Source organism: Halyomorpha halys, unplaced genomic scaffold (assembly GCF_000696795.3).
Source record: "Halyomorpha halys isolate HHAL.00 unplaced genomic scaffold, Hhal_1.1 Scaffold240.1, whole genome shotgun sequence".
NCBI lineage: Eukaryota > Metazoa > Arthropoda > Insecta > Hemiptera > Pentatomidae > Halyomorpha > Halyomorpha halys.
Window position 1 is genome coordinate 385,786 of NW_027115703.1, and position 7,310 is coordinate 393,095.

The window sequence follows — 7,310 nt, forward strand, 5'->3', positions numbered from 1 at the left end:
CTTAATAATGTCTATAGCATCACAGAGATAATAAACCAGTATCTTTCTAGTAAGCGTGCAGTTTAATTCTGTTCCCTCTTTCTCTCTTTCTTCAAGCTATTCAGTCTAAGTGCTCGTAAGTTATATATATATATATATATGACATAATTGGGAAAAAACAGAAGACATACAGAAAAATACCAAATTGGAAAATTACATTAAATACCTTTCATTTAATTTCGGGAGGAGATTAAAATAGCTTTCTTCTCATTTTATGAAATATTTCGGCTATAAGAGAAGTTCAATAAAAATGTTTGTGAAATACATTATTTTCTTTATGAATTTCACAAACATCAGTGTCCTGAACTACCAATTGAGAATCCTACTTGTCAAAGCAAAGGAATCCTATGAGCGAACAATGATAGACAATTAAATATCTGTCTTCCTATCGCCATCCTGGTTACTCTCTAGCTCCCTAAGAATTTTCATTTTGGCTGGAAAATGACAAATCAACCAATTTTCATTTTGGCTAGAGAATGACAAATCAACCAATTTTCATTTTGGCTAGAGAATGACAAATCAACCAATTTTCATATTTGCACTCAGTAGAAACTTCACAAAAAAAATAAAGATAAAAAGAGATGGACAAGAATTAGGTATAGTTGAAACTAATAGCTAAAATTGCCATGTGTATTTCCCTTATTCATGAATTAATCATTGATAAATAAATATCGTATCCATGACAATTTTTGGTATTAGTTTTATAGTTGCCCAGCTCTGAAGATAAGGATTTACGTAAAGAGGTTCTGTAATACTATTGTAGTAAATGCATTATCAAGAGTGGAGGGTATTAACATTCCAGATTAGTGCAGACTAAGGATGATACAATTACAGAGTTGATGACGAACCCATGTCTGCAGTCGAAATGAAAAAAGTTCCACCAATTCTTCGAGCCTCTCCTCAGCGAAGTTTCAAAGGCTAAAGCCGCCCTTAAGTACCAAAAAATATGCACCCAATCTTTTTTCCAATCTATACATTACAACGTCACAAGTGCGGCAGAAATTGCCTACGGACAACCCCTGCGATTACTGGACGAGCTATTGGAGAAATAAAAAAAACAAGAAAGAACAAAAATTTCCATTTAGCAACTTAGAGAACACTTGGAGAGATTCAGGCCAGCTCCCCACCTAATGTCAGCCTTTCATACATCCGGAGCTGAAATCAAGCACTCACGTTTTTGTACGGGGATGGCTTAGTCCAGCGACCATTGACTCCACCGTATACTGGACTCTATAAGATTTTGAAGAGAGACTAGAAAACATTCGTCCTCCAACTACCCAGTGGAGCCAAAACCGTTACGATTGACAGACCAAAACCAGCATTCCTGCTGCATGACCAAGACTCCCGTACCAATCAGAATCTCCATTGATGCTGACTGCATGTAATGGGCCCGTCGAGGAAGACTGCTGTGCTCCCGAAACAAGGAAGACCCGAAGCGGAAGAACGGGAGCTGATGTAGCTAGATCGCTCCGCTGGAATTAGGCATTGTGACATTTTCTTTATAAACATTTTACATTTTTTTTTTACTTTGATTAAAGCATTTTATAATTTATTTATTGTTGAAATAAGTTTATAAATGTGTATTAATGTTTATACTCATTGGTTAACCCTCAGTTAACCTTATAAAAAATATAAAACACCTATTCTAATTATTCAATTATTATTGTAATTCATTCTTGCGCTAATTAATGAAAAAGTAAATACGACTTTGCTTACTTATTTAAAGACTTATTGAAAACACCTTTATTGTTGCTGTCACCTTTTGTGTTGATAGTGTTAGATTGTGGCGTCTATAAAATACGCCAAACCATGAAACTATATAATAAGCAAAATATAAGGCTAATCGGTATTGATTTTGTTGAGCACTTGGAAATGACCTCCTATAAAAATACTCATAAACGTTTCATTCTCTTTTAAATCTTGGAACCTTTGTACAAGTATTGTATAAAGTATAATTTAAATTTTAGAAGGAACACATCAATCGTTATAATTACGTTTACCTCTGTCACAGAGTTTTAGGTCACTCCCTAGCCCGTTTATGAAATTCCTACCAGAAAACCCCCCATAAGTGTGCTGAATGGTGCTCAGGACAAACCAGAAAATAGCAGAAAATACGTGATCTTTGTTTCCGTGGTTCCAGGAAGAAAATGGAAATAAAAAGTTTGTTACATTTTTGCCCAGGTTTATCGTTCTACGCAAAACCTCTTTATATTAGTGCTTATCATTATTTTTTTAGTGCAAATATGAAAAATGGTTGATTAGCCAATTACTATACTAGTGGAATATCTTTTGTATTTCGTTTTATCATCCCTTAGTCGTACAGTTGCTCTCTGAAGTAAAACTTTATTTACAAATTTATATCATAAAAACGATAATATTAAGCGTCTGCGTCAGAATTTTATCGTGGGGCATTCTCTAAAGGCAGAAAAAATCAAAAAAATCGAATTGATCACATTTTCAAAAACATTTTGATAAGTAAATAGTATCAAATTTAGAGAATGACCTCAATCTTCAAAAATGTTAAAAATTTTTATTTTTTATTTTATTTTATACCAGATCGGCCTGGTGGGCCTTACATGATTGATATAACCGTTACATTATATATATTTTTTTAACAGTTGATTATGGAGGGGGGTATAGTCTCTTACAAAAGACAGCCCTAACTATATACAATGTTATAATTAAAAGGGAAAAAATGATAAAATAAATAGATAAGAATATGCTTCTTAATAAAAGAGAAAAGTAAAATTAATAACAAAAAATTATGATATTGAAGAGCCCTAGAATAGTCAGTTATTTCCTAATAAGAGTGGACTCGGAGATCCTCAGGTCGATAGATTTAGATTAGACTTGATTTTATTTGTGAAAGACAAAGCCTTGTAAAAATTCATAACTCAATATACAATTATAAAACAAAACCTGAGTCTAGCGCTCCATTACAAAAACAATAAACAAAGATAAAACAATAAAACGCTCCATAGCATCTACCCACAACTGATTATCCTGACGAAGTAACACATCATCATTGGACATCGGATCTGACAGCTCGGACCTAGTTGAGAAAGCTGAATAAGTTACAAAATCGTCCAGTTTAGCTGGTGGTCGCCTGTTTCTCTCAGGTCTGATCGATGTTGGTTGTCGTGTTGATGTCAAAACGCTCGTGGGTGGAATAAAGACCGGGTCATCATCTTGGTTGCAGCTGGTTTCTATAGATGTGGAGGAATATTCAATGCTTGATACAGAGTTGTGACGACCGCTGTCAGACTGTATGTCTGTCTCCGAAGAATCATCATCAGTCGATGGCTGTGATTCTGTTGTGTCGTCAAAGCCAGAATTATAATTTTCCACAACGATTTCCTCTTCCAAATTGGATTCGTTGGGAAGTACATAGAAGTTTTTATCGGTACTTTCGGAAGTGTTTTCTATTAATGAATTGCCCCACTGGTTTTCGGAGAATATTACATCTCTTGATATGAAGGTAATTTTCTTCTGAGGGTAACACCTGTACCCTTTTGTGTCTTGACAATATCCTACAAATATGCAAGGCGTAGATCTGGGGCTGAGTTTAGTTTGCTTCGGTGGGGGAATGTGAGCATATGCCTTACAGCCAAAAATTCGAAGATGTTGAAGAGGAGGTTTCTTACCTGTCCACACTTGTTATGGAGTTATATCAACAGACTTGCACGGTGACCTGTTCTAAAGATAAAAAGCACAGTTTACAGCTTCCGCCCCAAAAACGGTTGGGAGTCCTGACTCTATCAGTAGACATCTTGCACGATCTAACAGAGAACGGTTAAGGCGCTTAGAATTTCCATTTTGCTGTAACGAGTGAGGCCAAGAGGTCTGATGTACAATACCCGATGAATCCAAAAACTCACTTAGTTTTTTATTACAGTACTTTCCTCCATTGACAGTACGTAGAATTTTAATTTTGCTGTCGGACTGATTTTAAACAAATGATTTGAAAATTTTGAAATAATCGGTGCCTAGATCCTTTGATTTCAAGAAATAAACGAATGACTTGTGATTGAAGTCATCTAAAAATGTCAACTAATATCGGAAACCTGCTAAACTGTTTACCTCCATCGGTCCTGCGAGGTCTGAGTGCACTAATTGTAAACAGCGTTCGGTAGTGGAGTCACTCTTGGGGAAAGGTAAACGGTGGCTTTTTCACAACGTGCAAATATCACAGGGAATGTTAGGTTTTTCACTAGAAATGTTGAAAGCATTAGAAATAGTACCTAACTTACAAATGCTGTAGTTCAAATGCGCCATGCGCTGATGCCACAGTTTCATCTCACATTTAGTTGACAATGCAAACTTAGAACTAGCAGGAACGTCTAATTTAAATAAATTATTTACCAAACTGGCAGAGGCAATTAGCTGTCTCTGGCTATTTAATATTTTTGCTCCCTTGCTATTAAACACCACGCAAGGTCCTTTACTGACAATTTGACTCACTAATAGCAAGTTGCCCTCTAGTTCTGGAACATAATATACATTGTTAACATTTATTTCAGAGGGATTATTACCTGAAATCGTCACTGGTAATGTAACATCGCCAACGGTATCTGACGTCATTCTCTCATTGTTAGCGGCAGTGATAGATATTTTTTTAGCTTTTCTCGAATTCGTCAACATTTCAGGGCTTCTGCAGAGGTGACAAGACGCACCACTGTCTAGAAAAAATTCAGAATATCAGAGGATCGTGTAGAAAATGCTGCAAACAGCGTCGTATCTGCACCCTTGTACGGATTGTTTCCGCTCCTCTTAACAATTCCGGATGAATGGCAGTTCTTGGCGATGTGTCCGTAACCGTTACATTGAAAACAGCGAAGACCTTTAAAAGATTTTTTATCGGCTTTACCTTGCTGATATTTCTGAATTCCCTTACACTGAACGGAACCTCCTTTGGAACTATTACCGTATAAAGCGGAATTTGAATTGTCACAATTATTATTTTCTAAGCTTGATTTTACAATGGAAAGGTCTTGCAATAGTTTTGTTTTAACCGAATCGGCGGTTACTGCTCTGCCCGAACTCTCAATGGCTATAATCATGGGTTCAAAACGGCTTTGTAATCTGGCAAGAAGGATTGTTCCAACTCACTCATCACTCATTGTAAGACCAACTTACGTTAATTTATGCGCGGTTGTAATAGTTCGATTCACATATGCTTCTACCGAACTACTGTCTTCTTGTTTTGTCGTTACAAGAATACGGAGAAGTCCAACTCGTCTTGTCAATCCATCGTCCTGAAAAGCTTTCGATAGGTTTTCCCATTCTTGTTTGGCGGTAGTCGTATTTTGAATGTGAACATAATTCACCGGTTCAACCAATAAGATTAACTTGGTACGACATTTCGTGTCTTTCTTCTTGTCGGGATCCGTTTTTGTTGTTATACATTCCCATAGCTCCAAATCTTCTAGATAGACCTGCACTGCGAATTTCCATGTGTCGAAATTTTCTGGTCCCTATAGACGTTCAACTAGCAGCGACTGGTGCTGAGGCATGGCGGTTTCGCGAAATGAAAAATAACGATTTGAACGAAACTCACGAATTTACGGTCACTGGGCCCATAACCTGTTGAAAAGAACGACTGGCTGAATGGAAAAGTAAATCTCTGCATGGGAGATTCTATAGCCAACTGAACGAAGCCTCCATAGACAAAGGAAGATCAATTGAATGGTTAAAAGCTAGAAGGCTATTCTTCGAGACAGAGGGATTTGTGGTTGCTATTCAAGATCAAGTGATTGTCACCAGATCATATAGGATGCATGTGCTAAAAGACGCAACATCACCGGATAAGTGTCGATTATGCTAGGTGGCGCTGGAACCAATCCAACATATCTTGGGTGGATGTGGAGTGCTGGCTGGAACTGAAAAACTAAGGAAATATCAGGAATTGGAGATTGAATTGAAGGAACTGTATCACTTGGAGGGTGCTACCACTACTTCAATCATTATATCCACCAATGGTCTTGTACGAAAATCCACAGTGGCAGGCGTGAATGGTTTGAGAGTGTCCATTGATGTACTAAGAGAGGTTCAACAGTCAGTTCTCTTAGACACAGCATGTATAGTGCGAAAGGTTTTAAATATTTGAAAAAAAAAATAATAAAAAAATAAACAAGATATGAAGGTGGTCAGACTTCTAGGTTCCCCACTTCAAATACTCAACCCGCAATAGTGAGAAATATAGATAATAATAATAATAAATGATAATAAAGCACGTATAGTGCGAACGGTTTTAAATATTTGAAAAAAAAAATAATAAAAAAATAAACAAGATATGAAGGTGGTCAGACTTCTAGGTTCCCCACTTCAAATACTCAACCCGCAATAGTGAGAAATATAGATAATAATAATAATAAATGATAATAAAGCACGTATAGTGCGAACGGTTTTAAATATTTGAAAAATAAATAAACAAAATATGAAGGTGGTTGGACTTCTAGGTCCCCCATCTGTGATACGATACCCGCAATAGCGAGAAAAACGATAATAATAATAATACTTTATTTATTCTGGAACGAGTCCCTTTAGAATAACACCGAAATATAGACAAATGTGGCCTGAGCAGCCCCAGAGATACATAAACAAAAATACAAAGTAAATAAATAGCCATTATAAAAGATAATTGCAAGTTACCTTCTAACTTTAATCAGTTTGTAATAAAAAATGAAAAAAAAAAAATGATGTAAAAATAATTAAGAACGATATAATAATTTATATACATATTTACAATTATATCTATTTACCATTTTATGGAGTCTGAATGGATTAGAAATTATTGAAAAGGTGGGATTTAAAGGTAGGGAAGGTATTGGAGCGACGGATGTTGGAAGGGATGGTGTTCCATAGGGATGAGGATCAGAGAATGAACGATCTATCGAAAGAAGCGGTTCGGTGAGCCCTTGTGTATAAATCTGAAGACCGGGAACGGGTATTAGGGGTACGAACAGAGGATTTGAATTTGAGGAACTCGGAGATGTATGAAAGGCGGCGGGATTGGATGACTTGGAAGATGAAGGATGCCAGGATATACGAAGGTAGGAAGGATAAAGTGCCGTGTACGGGGCTCGGGGTTTCTAAGCCCGACTAGGGTTCCCCGTACACGGTGTTATATTGAAATTTATTCATATATCAATGTAATATATGTATCTGTATTTATATATTTATATTATGTATTTATATTATATATTTATATTATGTATCTCTATCAGTTCCTGATGGGAACCGACTGAAAAGGGATGCGCTATATTTAATTC